General features: G+C 45.9%; 1 protein-coding gene and 1 long non-coding RNA gene across 17 annotated transcripts in view; one reads left to right on the top strand and one right to left on the bottom strand.

Moving 5' to 3' along the window:
- LOC112656497 (uncharacterized) overlaps positions 1-19,916 on the top strand; it is a 441,756-nt gene that overhangs the window by 85,830 nt on the left and 336,010 nt on the right. The window lies entirely within an intron of this gene.
- LOC118353533 (uncharacterized) overlaps positions 1-19,916 on the bottom strand; it is a 368,208-nt gene that overhangs the window by 61,452 nt on the left and 286,840 nt on the right. The window lies entirely within an intron of this gene.

The following is a 19,916-nucleotide window of genomic DNA, read 5'->3' as shown; positions in this document are numbered from 1 at the left end:
GTCCCCACCGGCGTCTGGCCCAGTCTCAGGGAGCAGCACAGCGCCGCGTGCTGGAGGCCAGAGGCGCTGACGCCCACCCCGCCTCTGACCCCGCAGGTGCATCTCCCAAGCAGATGTGCATTGGACAACCAGCGCCATGGCCCATCCCCAGACCCCGCACAGACCACCCGCTGCCACCAAGTTGTGGAACCACAGAGGCTGCAGAGCTTCATCTTCAGCTCTGCCTGGAAAGTAGGGTCTAGCCTCCTTTGTACTTTGTGCTTTATATTCATGTATTTTCTTTGATTCTTTTTTATTATATGCCTTATTTTAATTTTTATGTATGTACCTTATATATTTCTTATTTTTACTTTTATGGTATTTTAATTGTGTTTCTTTTTTTAATTATTTAAAATTTATTTATGATAGTCACAGAGAGAGAGAGAGAGAGAGGCAGAGACACAGGCAGAGGGAGAAGCAGGCTCCATGCCGGGAGCCCAACGTGGGATTCAATCCCGGGTCTCCAGTATTACACCCTGGGCCAAAGACAGGCGCTAAACCGCTGTGCCACCCAGGGATCACTTTAATTGTGTTTCTTATTTTGGGATTTAGAATCTTTTAACAAGCAGGCCAAAATAATCTGGTGTTGTTATTTTTTTTTTTTTTTGGAGGGCAGTTGTTATTGTTTTTCTTGGTTTTTCTTTTTCTTCCCTCATTCTTTTCTGGAAAAAACAATGAGATTGAGAAATTCACCTCCATAAAATAACATGAGGTTCTACTCACAGCCAGGAAGTTCATTAATACACATATATGATGTCTAACTACAGTTTAAAACAATGATTATAAAGATAGCTGCTGGGCTGGAAAAAGAGCACAGAAGAAAACTAGAGAATCCCTTACTGTAGAAATAAAAGAACTAAAACCTAGTCAGGCCAACGTTAAAAATGCTATAACTCTGACGCAGTCCCAAGTGGAAGCCTTAAAAACAAGAAAGGTTATGGACCATAGAGGCAGATTTAGGGAACTCAGCCACTTATTAAAACAATAACATTCATATCATAGGAGACTCAGAAGATGAAGAGAGAGAACAGGTGGGCCTTGCTCAGCCATTAGGAACGACAAATACCCACCATTTGCTTCAACGTGGATGGAACTGGAAGGTATTATGCTGAGTGAAGTAAGTCAATTGGAGAAGGACAAACATTGTATGTTCTCATTCATTTGGGGAATATGGATAATAGTGAAAGGGAATATAAGGGAAGGGAGAAGAAATGAGTCGGAAATATCAGAAAGGGAGACAGAACATAAAGACTCGAAACTCTGGGAAATGAACTAGTGGTGATGGAATGGGAGGAGGGCGGTGGGTGGGGGTGAAAGGGTGACGGGCACTGAGGGAGGCACTTGACGGGATGAGCACTGGGTGTTATTCTGTATGCTGGCAAATTGAACACCAATAAGAAAATAAATTTATTATTAAAAAGAAAGAAAGAAGAAAGAAAGAAAGAAAGAAAGAAAGAAAGAAAGAAAGAAAGAAAGAAAGAGTGGCACTTGGGTGGTCATTCAGTTAAGCTTCTGCCTTAGGCTCAGATCAAGATCCAGGTCCCAAGTCAGGCTCCCTGTTCAGCAGGGAACCTGATTCTCCCTCTCCCTCTGCCCCTCTCGCTCATGCTTTTTCTCTCCTCTCTCTCACAAATAATTAAATAACATCTTTGAAAAAGAAACAAACCCAGAAGGAAGAGAAATCTCCCATGTAGAATAATTTCAAACAATTTGTGTAGACATTCCACCCTCAAGTTCATGAGCATAGCTTCCCACTCTTATGTGTGCAATACACATAGTAAATTGCTTCTAGAAAATATATTATGAAAAACTTAAAATAATAATGATAATATAATAATAATAATAATAATAATAAGAATCACTTTACTATGGAGAAAGCTGACAAACACCTCAGCAAGATGACCAGATCGATACCAAGACTGATAAATCATGTAGATAGTATCTATTTTTTATATGATATAATGAAAATGGGAGTATATCTCTGTATATAATCCAAAAAAACAGTTCACTCATGAGATAAACAACAGACATGTCCCAACTGAGGGAAATTTTACAAAATATTCTACTTCTCAAAGTGTTCCAGTTCAACAACAACAAGGAAATGCTGAAAGACTGTAACAATCGAGAGGAGCCTAAGAAAACAGGAGGACAAATGGAATGTGATATGAGGGGTGGTAACTTAGCAAAAACTAAGGAAATCTGAATAAAGTATGGTCTTTGGTTAATGCGACTATTTTAATATTGATTCATTAGCTAATATTTGTACTGTACTAATATAAGATATCAATAAATGGAGAAATTGAGCGCAAGTGCATGCGAATGCTCTGTACTATCTTCTCAATTTCCCTGTAAATCTTTGTTTTTTTCCTAATAAATAAGATTTATTTTGAAAATTGACTTAAATGAATCAGGCTCCAAGTCTGAAGACATTTTAAGAATCATTGAATGAACTTTTGCCTTATTCTTAAAGAGTTCCTTCGATGGGAACAAAGTAAGAATTTTATATCAGAAGGAAAGAAAAACACTTATGAACACGTATAATGCCTCCTCAACCTGAAAAGCAGGAACGGATAATAAATAGCAAAAATCAGATAAAAATACTTCTATTATAATAGACACCATATTGCAAGTGCATTTAAAATTAGCAATGCATAACATTTATCTCCTTGACATTTGTCTTCCAAAGAGTTCACAGTGTTTCAGTGTCAGTTGAAACAGGGGAAGAATCTCAGGGAAGAATCCTTCACATAATAATAGGACCATTGGTACTAATGTCTCTCAATTAATTCCAAATCCATACAGATGCATTTCCTGATGAGTGACTGAGCTGTGAAGAAAGAGATGAGAAACCCTCATCCCTCTGAATTACTTGTGTCAGAATATTTTAACCATAGTACTACAGAATGTAAATTATCCTTATTAACAGGAAATACGTCTCAGATTGGAATCTGAGCAATCAGATGGGCAGAGAAAAAACGCTTTGACTCGCTCCTCATCTTTTAAAGACAAAGGAGAGGTTTTCTATGTACAAAGTCAGTTGTCAAGACAGCCTTAGGGAATAAGAGCCTGCAGCATCGAATCCCGCTGCACAACTGGGACGCCCGCGCCCCAGATCTTCCTGATCCCAAATCCCTGGGCCTGTCCCCCAACACACACTGCCAGGCTGAGGTCATTTGCAATTGCTCTCTTAGGAGCTCCGGGGAAGGGTGAAGGAGCTAGATAGGATGGGAAGGGATGCAAGGAGGCCAAGAAAATGAAGGCCTATCCACTTTACGTTCAGCGTTTGAACAAATCCAGCCATCACAGGCCCCTGTGAAGAAGAGCTGAAATTTACATTACTTCAGTTACAGGAAAAAAAACAAAAGTTTACAGCTTAATGTCCTAGAAAGCCCCCACAATAGAATAAGAACTGAGCCCACGTCAAGGGCTGGAAGTGCCTATTAGAATGAGAACAGAGCTCAATGCCCTTGAAGGACCCATATCAAAATGTAAACAGAACTTGAGGAATTGCTCCAGCCCTTCTGGAGGACCCTGAGACAAGCCCTTAAAACTAAGCTAAAACCCACCTCGGGGTCCAAGTCCCTGCTCCGCTGTGTTGGGTGTACTTGGACGCAAGCTCAAGTTTGGAAATCAACCCTGTGTGTTTGCATTGCTGTCAGCTCCTTAGTGGTTTCTCGGATTCGCAATCTTGGGCACAACACCCCCATGTCCCCTCCCACCTGGGCTGAACCCCTATCCCCTCCCACCCAGGGTGACACTCAGTCACCTGCCCGCCCACAACAGCTGGGCACAGGCCGTCACACAGGTCCCACAGGCATGGTAGGCACTCCCGCCGTCCCTGGCCTCCCAGAGGAAGGAAGGAGGTTTTGGCAGGACACATTCCCATGGTGGCCCCAGGGCTGCCTGCCCAGCATGGCAGCTTGTGAGAGGTCAGGTCTGTGTCCCTGACACCTGCTCCTCCTCCCCAGTTTTCCCACAGGAAATGAAGGAGGACGTCCTTGTCTCCTCCTAGGACATCACGCAGGTAGACCTGGACGTCAACAGGACGTTGGGCAGCCACATCATGTTTTAGGACTGCTAGGGGGTCAGGTGAGGCTGCTGGGCCAGGGGGCTTCGGGGCCCCGGTGGCTTCTGGGTAGGGAAAACGGGTTCTCTGAGGCCAGGGGAGCAACAGCAGTCAACAAGTCACCACTCCATGGTAGGGTGATGGGGATGACCACCGTGCCCACACCCCTGGGGCCTCAGGGATGAGGAGGCCACTAGGATGGGGACTCCAGGGGTTGCCATGGGAGCCAAACACCATAGGGGAGAGGGACAGCCCCTTGAGAAACAGGGGACGGGGTGGGGGATGTGGGGGGGCAAGAACTGGACCTGGGGGCCAAGCAGCATGGCCATGGCTGAAGCAGGACACACATCGATCCCATGAGGGTCAGATGGGTCAGAGTGACACCCACTCTCAGTGCTTTATATATTTCTAAATTCTATGCATTTAATTTGAGACAATTTGCAATTTGAAAACATACAATTATGATGACCTCCAGATAATGCCCCCAGTCCAGCCAGGGCCCTGCACTGACCACACCACGACTCAGGGGCAGGTGTCACAAGAAACCCCAGACTGGGTTCGCCTTTAACTGTAGAAGTCTCCTTCTGCATCTTAGGGGAAGGAGATACCCTGTGTCCACAGGCCCCCGACGACATCCCGCTCATTCCCCACTCCCACATCATTCCCCTACATTATCATGCCAAATGGGATCCCACCTACACCATCCCCCTCACACCCACACAGCCCCACACAATCCCCACCCAGACTATACCACAACACCATCCCCCCTACACCATCCCCACACTCCACCACAATCATACTTTTGCCCCCACACCATCTACCCCCACACCATTTACCCCGAGCAAGGACCCAGTACAGGTGCCCCCTGTGGCACATGCTCAGCCTCCCCGGGGTTCTCGGCATACCCTGATACCATTAGAAGCCCGGGTGTCCCATAGAGTACCCAAGGGTTGCAGGGAGGAGGAAAGACAGGGAGCCCCCGACAGGGTAGGGTGCACCTGAGTGGTGTAGAGGATGCGTCATGCCCTGCCTCTGCCCACTGTCCCTCATTTAGGGCGGCACACCCTGCACAGGACACCAGCCCCTAACCCAGTGGGACCTGTGCTGACCTGGCCCTGGGCTCTGTGGGGGCTGAGTTGATTTGAGCCCCCACCAGGCCCAACACAAAGACTAATAGGATCCAGCCCCCCATGGCCCTGGCCAGCCCTGGAATCTGGCCCCGGGCTGAGCGAGCCCTCTCACAGCTAGATGTGGCCTCTTGGGCCCTGGGCATACCCCACAGATCCAGGTCGCTGACCTAGGGTGCCCTGTGGATCCTGGGACACCCCAGGGTGGGGAGGCAAGGGTAGGCCGGTGGGCCCCACCCGCACCCACACCAGGAGGCAGGCTGCTCCAGGTGCTGGGGCCCCAAGGACCCTGAGGCCGGGGACCAAGTGCCCTTCGAGGACCCATCACAGGAGCCCATGGGCTGTAGGTCCAGGTCAGCTCTGCTGTCCTAAGAACCGTCTCTCAGGCTAAAACCTCAGGACACATGTCCCCACCTGGATTCCACACATGCTCACAGGTGGGGGACTCCAGCACCCGCCCCCCCAACCCATGTCATACGTGCCCTCCCCTAAAGGACAGAATGGTCTCCCTCCCCAGGGAAGGCACGCACCCTCGGCTCTGAGCCCATTTGCTGTAGAAAGTAAATAAAGTGTTGTGGTGGGAAAATGCACAGCCAGCCCATTTCTGTGTCTCCCAGAAAACTGTGCACGGGGCTTAGAGAGACCCCCAGAGAGGAAGAGGGGGCACCACCCAGGCCCCACCAGCCCCTGCAGGGGCGCTGCCATGCACACACAGCCGACTTCCCCATGTGCCTTGCAGGGGCGGCCAGACGCCAGGGTCAGGACCTGACAGACTTTACTGGGACTCAGGCTGTGCCCCGCAGGCCAGGAGGGGTGGGACAGAGTGACAGCCAGGAAGCCTCAGGTCACCAGGGTCTGTGCAAAGCCACCCGGAGGTCTGTGCTCCCTCTGTCCAGGGGGCAGGGGCTGGCTGGGTTCCGGGGCAATTCCTCCACCCATCATCCCTGTGCCTGTGTGCCTGGGGCAGAGAGGGCCTGCGCGGTGGTCAGCATGGCCCTGGAAGGGATGTCAGGACAGCAGTCCCTTGTGTTGTGCCCAAGATTGTGAATCCAAGAAACCACCGAGGAGCCAACACCGATGCAAACTCCCAAGGGTTTCTTTACAAGCTGGAGCTTGTGTCCAAGTGCACCCGACACAGAGGAGCAGGGACTTGGACCCTGAGACTAAAAGGCGTAGTAGCTTTATAGGGGCCAGTGCACATGCATATGCAGAAAGTTGCACAGTCATGTCGGTTCACACGCAGGTGGCCGATTGAATTACACCTTACCCTATAGTATCCACTTGAGCTGGCGTATTACTTTGGTCAGAATCGGGGCACAGTTTTGGGGGGCACAAAGCAGGGTTACATTGTTATGAGCTGATTTCTGATTAGGGTGAGCCCAGCGGCCTGACTAGGTTGGGGCAGTGCCTTAAGCCATAAGCAGGTCATGTGGGGGTCATCCTGGAGATGGCGGGTGTAGCACAAAATGGAAACAGTCCTGCACTGCTTGTCCAGGGCTAGGAGATTTTTGTAAAATTTCTTGGGTCCCACACTTGCAGCTCACGCACCTGAGCCACCCTCACTAGGTGGACTCAGCGTGCACACCTTGTGGTGTGGGATCTCTCACACCAGAGTGTGGAGGGCACCCTCCTTGCCCGAGTGAGTAGGGGCTGGGTGAGCATGGGGCTCGGCCTGAAGGCCAGGCAGCACAGCAGACCGAGGAACCCCAGCCCCATCCCCACCCCAACTCCCACACACAGGGAGCCCCTGCGCTCCCCGTCATGGGCACCCAGCTCCTCAGGAGCTCCCCCCAGGGTGGCACCGAGGTCTAGCTCCCTGCTGGAGAGGCATCCGGGAGAAGATAAGCAGCCAGCGCATGGCACGACCCACTGCCGCACATGAGAATATGGCCAAGCCGGACCTTCCAGCTCAGCTAACCCTCCAGCGGAAAGTCACTGCATGAGCGAGCCCTGGGTCTGCCAGGAGAGCCTAGCTATCTGCCCAGCGCCAGCACCAGAAATGATGTTGTGCCAACCGTTTTGGCATTTGGGTGACCCAGCCAGAGGATCCAATAGCTGCATATGATAGCTGCATGTGATAGAGACACACACACCACAAAACCAACAAAAGTCGGAATCCCCCCAATGTTGTCTAACACCAGCCGGATGATTCCATACACGACGCTGTGGTCCCAAATAGGATACATGGAAGACGCAATAAACCACGACTGCAGAGGTGCTGGAGGCACAGAGATGTGCCTGCTGGGTTCCAACAAGGAGCACAGAGGGGAAGGAAGCATCCTACGGAGGGGAGGCCCCTCCTTGGAAAGGTCATCATGTCCCTGTGAAGGCTACAGATGGAGAAATCTGTCCTCCTCTCTTTCAGCTTCTGGTTTTCCTCCTAAATGCCATTTTCCTCAATCATAAGACCAAAAATTTATTTTATGTTTTTAAATTTCTTTTTATTGGAATCCAATTTGTATGAATTCTTGCTTCAGCAAGGGTGTCATTCAGGAGAGAAGGAGAGAGAACAATTTTCCCAGACAGGCAAAATATAAAGGAGTTCATGACCACTTAAACATTCCAGTAAGGAATTTTAAGAGGGACTCTTCTAGGTGGGGGAAAAAAAGAGAACAAAAGCAACAAAGACTAGAAAGGCCCAGAGAACGTCACCAGAAACATCAACTCTTCCGGTAACACAAAGGCACAAAGTTCATATCTTTGAATAATCACTCTGAATGCTGATAGACTAAATGCTTCAATCAAAAGATATAGGGTATCAGAGTGGCTTAAAACACATGATCTGGGATGCCTGGGTGGCTCAAGGGGTTGAGCATCTGCCTTTGACTCAGGCTGTGATCCTGGAGTCTGGGATCGAGTCCCATATTGGGCTCCTGGTGGGGAGCATGCTTTTCTCTCTGCCTAATTTTCTGCCTCTCTCTCTCTCTCTCTCTCTCTCTCTCTCTCTTTCTCATAAATAAAATCGTTATTAGAAAAACAAGATCCATCTGTATGCTGCCTACAAGATGCTCACGTTAGACCTATAGACACCAGCAGATTGACAGGGGAGGGAAAATCATCTACCACGCTATGGATATCAAACAAAAGCTGGAGGACCCATACTTATATCAGACAAATGAGATTTGAAACCAAACCCTGGGGGACACCTGGTGGCTCAGTGGTTGAGCATCTGCCTTCGGCTCAGGGTGTGATCCTGGGATCCCAGGATCAGCCTCCCTTTGGGGAGCCTACCTCTCCCTCTGCCTATGTTTCTGCCTCTGCTTCTCTGTGTATCTCTCATGAATAAATAAATAAAATATTTATATTTCAAAAAAGAAAGAACAAATACTGTAAGAAGTGATGAAGAAGGGCATTATTTCATAATTAAAAAGACTCTCTATCAAGAACAAACAACTAAATATTTATTTTCTGCCAACATGGGAGTACCTAAATATAGAAACCAATTAAAAACAAACATACAGAAACTCACTGATAATAATACAATGACAGGGGATTTTAACAACCACTTATGGCAATGGACCGATCGTCTATACAGAAAATTAACAAGGGAAAAATAGCCTTGACACAGTGGACCACAGGGACTCAACAGATATACTCTGAACATTTCAACCTAAAGCAGAATACACATTCCTTTCAAGTGCACATGGGACATTCTCCAGAACAGATCATTCATGGCCCACAAATCAGCCCTCAACAGGTACAACAGGTACAAGAAGGTTGATATCACACCCTGTACATTTTCGGACCACGACGCTATGAAACTCAAAGTCGACAGTAAGAAAAAATTTGGACAGACCAAAAATACGTGGAGATTATGAACATCCTACTAGAGAATGAATGGAGCAACCAGGAAATTAAAGAGGAAATTTAAAACAAATGAAAATGAAAACATGTTTCTCCAAACCTCTGGGATGTAGCAAAGGTAGTCCTAAGAGGGAAGTACATAGCAATACAGGCCTACCTCAAGAAACAAGAAGTCTCCAATACACAGCCAAACCCTACACCTTCAGGACCGGGAAAAGGATAGCAAACAATGCCTAAAGGCTATAGAAGAGGGGAAAAAAAAGATGAGAGCAGAAATAAACAATACAGAAACAACAAAGCAGTAGAATGGAATAACAAAACAAAGGGTCGGTTCTTCAAAACAATTAAGAAAATGGATCAAGCCCTACTCACCCTTATCAATGAGAAAAGAGAAAATACCTAAATAAATAAAACCACAAATGAGAGAAGAGAGATCACAATCAACACCAGAAAAATAAGACCATTTTAAGGGAATACTATGAAAGCTTATACACTAACATACTGGGAGACCTGGAGGAAATGGACAAATGCCTAGAAATATGCAAATGAGTAAAACTGAAATAGGAAGAAATAGAAAATGTGAACAGACCCATAACTAGCAAAGGAATTGAATCAGCAATGCACCTGGGTGCCTCATTGGTTGAGCATCTGCCTTTGGCTCAGGTCATGATCCCGGGGTCCTGGGGAATCAAGTCCCACATCAGGCTCCCCACATGGAGCCTCAATTTCCCTCTGCCTATAGCTCTGCCTCTCTGTGTCTCTCATGAATACATAAATAATATCTTTAAAAAAGAAAAAGATAAAAAGATGAGCAAGGACCCAAATAAAATCACAAATGAGAAAAGAGAAATAACAACCAACACTAGAGAAATACAAACGATTATAAGAGAACATTATGAAAAATTATATGCCAGCAACATAGAACCTGGAAGAAATAGATCAATTCCTGGAAATATATAACATAGCAAAATGAAAAAGGAAGAAATAAGAAACTTGAACAGACAGATAACCAGCAAAGAAATTGAATCAGCAATCAAGGATCTCCCAACAGGAGACGCTTAGATCAATAGAACAGAATGGAAAGCCGAAACCAGATACAAACCTGTAACTCTATGATCCATTAATCGACAACAAGGCAGGAAGGAATATCCAAAGCACAAAGACAGTCTCTTCAACGAACCCTAACCCTGACCCCTGGATAAGAACAAATGGTGTTTGGAAAACCAGGCAGCCACATGCAAAAGAATGAAACTGGACCACTTTCTTACACCATATATATAAAAAATAAATTCGGGATCCCTGGGTGGCGCAACGGTTTGGCGCCTGCCTTTGGCCCAGGGCGCGATCCTGGAGACCTGGGATCGAATCCCATATCGGGTTCCCGGTGCATGGAGCCTGCTTCTCCCTCTACCTGTGTCTCTGCCTCTCTCTCTATCTCTCTGTGACTATCATAAATAAATAAAAATTTAAAAAATATTTAAAAAAAGAAAAATAAATAAATTCAAAATGAATGAAAGACCTAAATGTGAGACCTGAAACCATACAAAGAAGAAAAGATAGGCAGCAACATCTTTGACATTGGCAATTGGATCTTCTTTCTAGATATGCCTCTGAGGTGAGGGAAACAAAAGCAAAAATAATATTGGGACTTCATCAAATTGAAAAGCTTCTGCAAAGTGAAGGAAACAACCAAAGCTAAAAGGCAACATACAGGAGGAGGGGCAAGATGGCGGAAGAGAAGGGTCCCCAAGTCACCTGTCCCCACCAAATTACCTAGATAACCTTCAAATCATCCTGAAAATCTAGGAATTCGACCTGAGATTTAAACAGAGACCAGATAGAATGCTACAGTGAGAAAAGTTCGCGCTTCTATCAAGGTAGGAAGATGGGAAAAAGAACTAAAGAAACAAAAGGCATCCAAGGGGGAGAGGCCCACGAGGAGCCGGGCTAAGGCCAGGGCGAGTGTCCCCCGGTCAGGAGAGCTCTGTATCAGAGAGGAGGAGCTGCACCAATCTTCCAGGGTGGAATGGCGCCCACAAGGATTCAGAGCAGTACCCCAGGAGGGCAGAGATACCCTCGGGCTCCATGGGACACTCCCAGGAGAGTGCACCTAGCTCCTTAAGGGCTGCAGGGCACATGGATTGACCCAGGAGCAGCTCTGAGGGGCTCGGGTGGTGGCTCTGTGCGGAGGGGGTTGCGGGTCCCTGGGAGCAGCTAGGTGGCGGGGCCTAGGCCAGAGGAAGTAGCTCCTGGAGCAGCTCAGAGGGGCTTGGGCGGCAGCTACATGGAGAGGTGGCTGCACGGCTGGGAACGAGAATCCAACAGCACAGGCTCCGGAGAACAGGGCGCTGGGACACAGCCCAGGATTTGGCCTCCCCCGGGACAGGCAGAGGCCCGGAGGGCCCAGGACAGTAAGGATGCTCCTGCCAAGAGCTCCGCAGATCAGCAGCCCCACCCCGGGCCCCCAGGCCCTGCAGATGGACTGCTCTGGAATTACTGTGGGGGTTGAATACCGGTTTTCAGACCTGGCCACTGTCACTGGGGTTGTTCCTCCTTGGGCTTCACGGGGTAAACAACCCCCACTGAGCGCTACACCAGGCAGGGGGAGAGGAGCTGCCCCAAGGGCTAACACCTGAAAATCAGCACAACAAGCCCCTCCCCCAGAAGACCAGCTAGACGGACAAGTTCCAAGGGATGTCAAGGGACTTAAAGTATACAGAATCAGAAGATACTCCCCCAAATTTTTTTAATTCTGATTGCTTCCCCCACCCTTTTTCTCCCCCTTTCTTTCTTTTTCTTTCTCTTTTATTCTCTTTTTTCCTATTTTCTTCCTTTTTTCTTTTTTCTTTTTCTCTTTTCTTTCATTCTTTCTCTCTACTCTTTTTCTCCTTTTCCAAATTCAACTTGTTTTTGGCCACTCTGCACTGAGCAAAATGACTAGAAGGAAAACCTCACCACAAAAAGAAAGAATCAGAAACAATCCTCTCTCCCACAGAGTTACAAAATCTGGATTACAATTCAATGTCAGAAAGCCAATTCAGAAGCACTATTATACAGCTACTGGTGGCTCTAGAAAAAAGCATAAAGGACTCACGAGACTTCATGACTGCAGAATTTAGATCCAATCAGGCAGAAAGTAAAAATCAATTGAATGAGATGCAAACCAAACTAGAAGTCCTAACGACGAGGGTTAATGAGGTGGAAGAACGAGTGAGTGACATAGAAGACAAGTTGATGGCAAAGAGGGAAACTGAGGAAAAAAGAGACAGACAATTAAGAGACCAGGAAGACAGATTAAGGGAAATAAACGACAGCCTGAGGAAGAAAAACCTATGTGTAATTGGGGGTACCGAGGGCACCGAAAGGGACAGAAGGCCAGAATATGTATTTGAACAAATCCGAGCTGAAAACTTTCCTAATCTGGGAACGGAAACAGGCATTCAGATCCAGGAAATAGAGAGATACCCCCATGAAATCAATAAAAAGCGTCCAACACCTCGACATTTAATAGTGAAGCTTGCAAATTCCAAAGATAAAGAGAAGATCCTTAAAGCAGCAAGAGACAAGAAATCCCTGACCTTTATGGGGAGGAGCATTAGGGTAACAGCAGACCTCTCCACAGCGACCTGGCAGCCCAGAAAGGGCTGGCAGGATATATTCAGGGTCCTCCATGAGAAGAACATGCAACCAAGAATACTTTATCCAGCAAGGCTCTCATTCAAAATGGAAGGAGAGATAAAGAGCTTCCAAGACAGGCAGGAACTGAAAGAATATGTGACCTCCAAACCAGCTCTGCAAGAAATTTTAAGGGGGACTCTTAAAATTCCCCTTTAAGAAGAAGTTCAGTGGAACAATCCACAAAAACAAGGACTGAAGAGATATCATGATGACACTAAACTCATATCTGTCGATAGTAACTCTGAACGTGAACGGGCTTAATGACCCAATCAAAAGGCGCAGGGTTTCAGACTGGATAAAAAAGCAGGACCCATCTATTTGCTGTCTACAAGAGACTCATTTTAGACAGAAGAACACCTACAGCCTGAAAATAAAAGTTTGGAGAACCATTTACCATTCAAACGGTCCTCAAAAGAAAGCAGGGGTAGCCATCCTTATATCAGATAAACTAAAATTTACCCCGAAGACTGAAATGAGAGATGAAGAGAGACACATCATACTTAAAGGATCTATCCAACAAGAGGACTTAACGAACCTCAATATATATGCCCCAAATGTGGGAGTTGCCAAATATTTAAACCAATTAATAACAAACGTGAAGAAATACTTAGATAATACTTATCTTATGCTTGGTGACTTCAATCTAGCCCATTTTATACTTGATAGTTATTCTAAGCACAACATCTCCAAAGAAATGAGATCTTTAAATGATACACTGGACCAGATGGATTTCACAGATATATACAGAACTTTACATCCAAACTCAACTGAATACACATTCTTCTCAATTGCACATGGAACTTTCTCCAGAATAGACCACATACTGGGTCACAAATCGGGTCTGAACCGATACCAAAAGACTGGGATCATCCCCTGCAGATTCTCAGAGCATAATGCCTTGAAATTAGAACTAAATCACAACAATAAGTTTGGAAGGGCCTCAAACACGTGGAGGTGAAAGACTATTCTGCTAAAAGATGAAAGGGTCAACCAGGAAATTAAGGAAGAATTAAAAAGATACATGGAAACTAATGAGAATGAACATACAACCGTTCAAAATATTTGGGATGCAGCAAAAGCATTCCTAAGGGGGAAATACATCGCAATACAAGCATCCATTCAAAAACTGGAAAGAACTCAAATACAAAAGCTAACCTTACACATAAAGGAGCTAGAAAGAAACAACAGATATATCCTACACCCAACAGAAGAAGAGACTTAATTAGAATTCGAGCAGAACTCAAGGAAATCGAGACCAGAAGAAATGTGGAACAGATCAACAGAACCAGGAGATGGTTCTTTGAACAAATTAATAAGAAAGATAAACCATTAGCCAACCAGATTAATAAGAAGATAGAGAAGACTCAAATTAATAAAATCATGAATGAGAAAGGAGAGATCACTACCAACACCAAGGAAATACAAATGATTTTAAAAACATATTATGAACAGCTATACGCCAAAAAATTAGGCAATCTAGAAGAAATGGACGCAATCCTGGAAAGCCACAAACTAACAACTGGAACAGGAAGAAATAGAAAACCTAAACAGGCCAATAACCAGGGAGGTAATTGAAGCAGTCATCCAAAACCTCCCACGACACAAAAGTCCAGGGCCAGATGGCTTCCCAGGGGAATTCTATCAAACGTTTAAGGAAGAAACCACACCTCTCCTACTAAAGCTGTTTGGAAAGATAGAAAGAGATGGAGTACTTCCAAATTCTTTCTATGAGGCCAGCATCACCTTAATTCCAAAACCAGACAAAGGCCCCACCAAAAAGGAGAATTACAGACCAATATCCCTGATGAACATGGATGCAAAAATTCTCAACAAGATACTAGCCAATAGGATCCAACAGTACATTAAGAAAATTAATCACCATGACCAAGTAGGATTTATCCCCGGGACACAAGGCTGGTTCAACACTTGTCAAACAATCACTGTGATTCATCGTATCAGCAAGAGAAAAACCAAGAACCATATGATCCTCTCATTAGATGCAGAGAAAGCATTTGACAAAATAGAGCATCCATTGCTGATCAAAACACTTCAGAGCGTAGGGATAGAGGGAACATTCCTCGACATCATAAAGGCCATCTACGCAAAGCCCACAGCAAATATCATTCTCAATGTGGAAGCACTGGGAGCATTTCCCCTAAGATCAGGAACAAGACAGGGATGTTCACTCTCACCACTGCTATTCAACATAGTACTGGAAGTCCTAGCCTCAGCAATCAGACAACAAAAAGAAATAAAGGCATTCAAATTGGCAAAGAAGCAGTCAAACTCTCCCTCTTCGCCGATGACATGATACTCTACCTAGAAAACCCAAAAGCCTCCCCCCCAAGATTGCTAGAACTCATACAGCAATTTGGTAGCATGGCAGGATACAAAATCAATGCCCAGAAATCAATGGCATTTCAATACACTAACAATGAGGCTGAAGAAATAAAAATTGAGGAGGCAATCTCATTTACAAATGCACCCAAAAGCATAAAATACCTAGGAATAAACCTAACCAAGGAGGTAAAGGATCTCAACCATAAACACTATAGAACACCTCTGAAAGAAATTGAGGAAGACACAAAAAGATGGAAAAATATATTCCATACTCATGGATTGGCAGAATTAATATTGTGAGTGGAGGTTCCTCAAAGAGATAAAAATTGAATTGCCCGACGACCCAGCAATTGCACCTTTGGGAATATACCCCAAAGACTCAGATGCAAGGAAACGCCGGGGCTCCTGCACCCTGATGTTTATAACAGAATGTCCAAAATAGCCAAACTGTGGAAGGAGCCTTGGTGTCCATTGAAAGATGAAAGTGTAAAGAAGATGAGGTTTATGTATAAAATGGAATATTATTTAGGCATTAGAAATGACAAATACCCACCATTTGCTTCAACGTGGATGAAACTGGAGGGTATTATGCTGACTAAAGTAAGTCAATCGGAGAAGGACAAACAGTTTATGTTCTCATTCATTTGGAGAATATAAATAATAGTGAAAGGGAATTTAAGGGAATGGAGAAGAAACGTGTGGGAAATATCAGAAAGGGAGACAGAACATAAATACTCCTAACTCTGAGAAAGGAACTAGGGATGCTTTACGGGGAGGAGGGCGGGGGGTGCGGGTGAATGGGTGAAGGGCACTGAGGGGGGCCCTTGCGGGGATGAGCACTGGGTGTTATTCTGTTTGTTGGTAAATTCAACACCATAAAAATTAAATTTATTTTTAAAAATATGTTCAAACAACTAAATATTTATGCTGCCAACATGGGAGTACCTAAATATAGAAACCAATTAACAACAAACATACAGAAAGTCACTGATAATAATACAATGACAGGGGATTTTAACACCCACTTATGGCAATGGACCGATCGTCTATACAGAAAATCAACAAGGGGAAAATAGCTTTGACACACTGGACCACAGGGACTCAACAGATATAGTTTGAACATTTCATCCTAAAGCAGAATACACATTCCTTTCAGTTGTACATGGGACATTCTCCAGAACAGATCATATCATGGCCCACAAATCAGCCTTCAACAGGTACAACAGGTACAAGAAGGTTGATATCACACCCTGTACATTTTTGGACCACGACGCTATGAAACTCGAAGTCGACAGTAAGAAAAAATTTGGACAGACCAAAAATACGTGGAGATTATGAACATCCTACTAGAGAATGAATAGAGCAACCAGAAAATTAAAGAGGAAATTTAAAACAAATGAAAATGAAAACATGTTTCTCCAAACCTCTAGGATGTAGCAAAGGCAGTCCTGAGAGGGAAGTACATAGCAATACAGGCCTACCTCAAGAAACAAGAAGTCTCCAATACACAGCCTAACCCTACACCTTAAGGAGCTGGAAAAGGAATAGCAAACAAAGCCTAATGCCTATAGAAGAGGGGAAAATAAAGATGAGAGGAGAAATAAACAATACAGAAACAACAAAGCAGTAGAATGGAATAACGAAACAAAGAGATGGTTCTTCAAAATAATTAAGAAAATGGATCAAGCCCTAGCCAGCCTTATCAACGAGAAAAGAGAAAATACCTAAATAAATAAAACCACAAATGAGAGAAGAGAGATGACAATCAACACCAGAAAAATTAGACAATTATAAGGGAATACTATGAAAGATTATATGCTAACATACTGGGAGACCTGGAAGAAATGGACAAATCCCCAGAAATGTGCAAATGAGCAAAATTGAAATAGGAAGAAATAGAAAATGTGAACAGACCCATAACTAGCAAAGGAATTGAATCAGCAAGGCACCTGGGTGCCTCAGTGGTTGAGCATGTGCTTTGGCTCAGGTCATGATCCCGGGGTCTTGGGGAATGAAGTCCCACATCAGGCTCCTCGCATGGAGCCTCAATTTCCCTGTGTCTATAACTCTGCCTCTCTTTGTCTCTCATGAATACATAAGTAAAGTTGCAGCCACTGTGGAACAGTCTGGAGGGTCCTCGAGAAGTTAAAAATAGGGGATCCCTGGGTGCCGCAGTGGTTTGGCGCCTGCCTTTGGCCCAGGGCGTGATCCTGGAGACCCGGGATCGAATCCCACATCGGGCTCCCGGTGCATGTAGCCTGCTTCTCCCTCTGCCTGTGTCTCTGCCTCTCTCTCTGTGACTATCATAAAAAAAATATAAAAGAAGAAGTTAAAAATAGAGCTACCCTATGATTCCAAAATTGCACAGCTAGGTATTTACCCCGAGGATACAAAAGTAGTTTAGTAGATTCGAAGAGGAACACGCAGCCCAGTGTTGGTAGCAGCGTTATCAACAACAGTGAAACTGTGTATAGAGCCCAGATGTCCATCGACAGATGAATGGGCAGAGACGATGTGGTAAATATACACACTGCGACATCACTCGGTCATCAGAAGGGATGAAATGAAGCCATTTACAATGATGTGGGAGAAGGGGAAAGGACTTATGCTAAATGAACTCAGTCAGAGGAAGACATATACCAAATATCATACAATTGCATTCACATGTGAATTTTAAGAAACCAAACAAACTGACAAAGGGGCGGAGGGGGGGATGAGAGAGCAAATAAAAAAACACACTATTAACCCCAGAGAATAAACTAATAAATACCAGAGGAAGGTGAGGGGGATGGGGAATCAGGCGATGGGGATAGTGGAGGGCACCTGTGACCAGTACCAGGCGTTGTATCCAAGGGATGAATCACTATGTGGTAAACCTGAAACTATATCATACTGTGTTTACAAAGAGGAATTCAAGTAAAACTTTAAAATAATAATTGGTAGTATTGATGAAAAATGTGTGCACAAGTGATAAAATCAGAAAGGCAACTGAAAATCAAATAAAGAGTCTTTAGAGTCACAAATCCCCTCCTTAGCTCAGCTCGGGAGAAGCCTGCCATGTCTATTCTGACCACAACAGAGGCCTGGATTTTGATTCTCTGGGGAAGCCACTGACTTGGTGGAGTCAGGCTATCTTTGAACCCTAAACCTAAATAGAGTACATAAAACTAAACTGCCCAAGATACTAGGAGTCCCAGTGCAGGCACATGCCAAGACCCAAACTCTAACCATAAACAGATATAACCCTAAGCCTACACTTAAGCCCAATGTTAACCTAAACCTTAAACAAGACCTATCACTAATCGAAAACCAAACACAAACCCCAAGACCGAAACACATTCACTGAACCTTCCTGCCAAACCTCAACCTAACTCCTAAACCTATTCTAAACCCTTAACCCTGACCGCTACCTTAAATCTAACCCTAACCCTAACCTCTAAACCTAAACTTAACTTAATGTACTCAAATCCTATTCCTGACCTTAACCTGTACCCTAACCCTAACCCTCTAATACTAATCCTATCTCATACCCGAAACTGTACCCTAACCCGTACCCTAAAACTAACCCCTAACCCACTCCCTAAATGTATCTCTTACCCTCTTCCAAAACCGTACCCTGACCCTGACCTGTCCCTAACCCTAACACCTAACCAAACAGTAACCCTAACCCTAGTTCTAACCCCTATCCTAACCCTAACCCTCGCCCTAATTCTAAACCTAGACCGAACTATAAACCAACCCCTCACCCTAAACCCTAACTCACACCCTAACCCCTAACCCTAACTGCAAACCTAAGCCCAACCCTAACACTAAGCATAACCCTAACCCCAAATCCTAACCTCCATATGTCCTGAAGCCAAAGTGCTGGTCCTGAGGAGGACGGGGTTCCTGTCAGGGTTGACGTGGCCCCACATTTTCCTCAAGCCTCACCATAAGACCTGAGGAGGCTTGGGGCTCCTGTCAGCATGGATGTGGCCCATAATCTTCCCAAACCTTCACAGTGGGTTCTGAGGGGGCTGGAGACTCCTGTCAGTGTGGATGCGGCACCCACATTTTTCTTAGGCCTCACCACAGGCCCTGACAAGGCTGGGGTCTTCTGTCCCCATGGACGCATCCCCATATTTCCCCAAGTCTACACTGGGGGTCCTGAGGAAGTCAGCATCCTGTTGTGTCCATGTGGCCTCAAGTCCTCCCGAAGCGTCACTGAGGTTTCTGAGGAGGCCGGGGCTCCTGTAACCATGAATGCGGCCCCCAGCTTCCAGAAGCCTCAACTTATGTCCTGAGGGGCCTGGGAGCTCCTGCCAGAGTGGACGTGGCACCACATCTTCCTGAAGCCTCCCCGCGGGTCCTGAGGCTGCTCTGGGGCTCCTGTCAGCATGGATGCGGGCCCACAATTTCCTGAAAGCTCCCCGCGGGTCCTGAGGTGGCTCAGGGTTCCTGTCATTGTGGATGTGAGCCCACATCTTCCTGAAGACTCCCCGCAGTGCAGTTCCTGAGGCGGCCCAGGGGCTCCTGTTAGGGTGGATGCGGGCCCACATCTTCCTAAAGCCTCACCGTGATTCCTGAGGAGACCGGGGCTCCTGTCAGCATGAACGCGACCCAATTTCCCCCTGAAGACTTCCCGCACGTCCTGTGGAGGCTGCAGCTCATCATCGTAGACGGTCCCCACGTCCCCCTCAGGCCTCCCCAGCACAGGCAGTTAGTGCAGGGAGAGGAAGCCTACTGCACATGCATACCCCATGGGAGGGGCCTGGGCTCGGGCGCCCCCTGCGGGACACTCAGGCGCTGCAGGAGGCAGTGCAGGAAGCAGCAGGTGCTCCATGGTCCCCACCTGCCTCCTTTCAGGCTCCAGCTGGGGCCTG

This window comes from Canis lupus, chromosome 37 (genome assembly GCF_003254725.2).
Source record: "Canis lupus dingo isolate Sandy chromosome 37, ASM325472v2, whole genome shotgun sequence".
Taxonomy (NCBI): Eukaryota; Metazoa; Chordata; class Mammalia; order Carnivora; family Canidae; genus Canis; species Canis lupus.
This window is presented reverse-complemented; position numbering and strand designations above follow the sequence as displayed.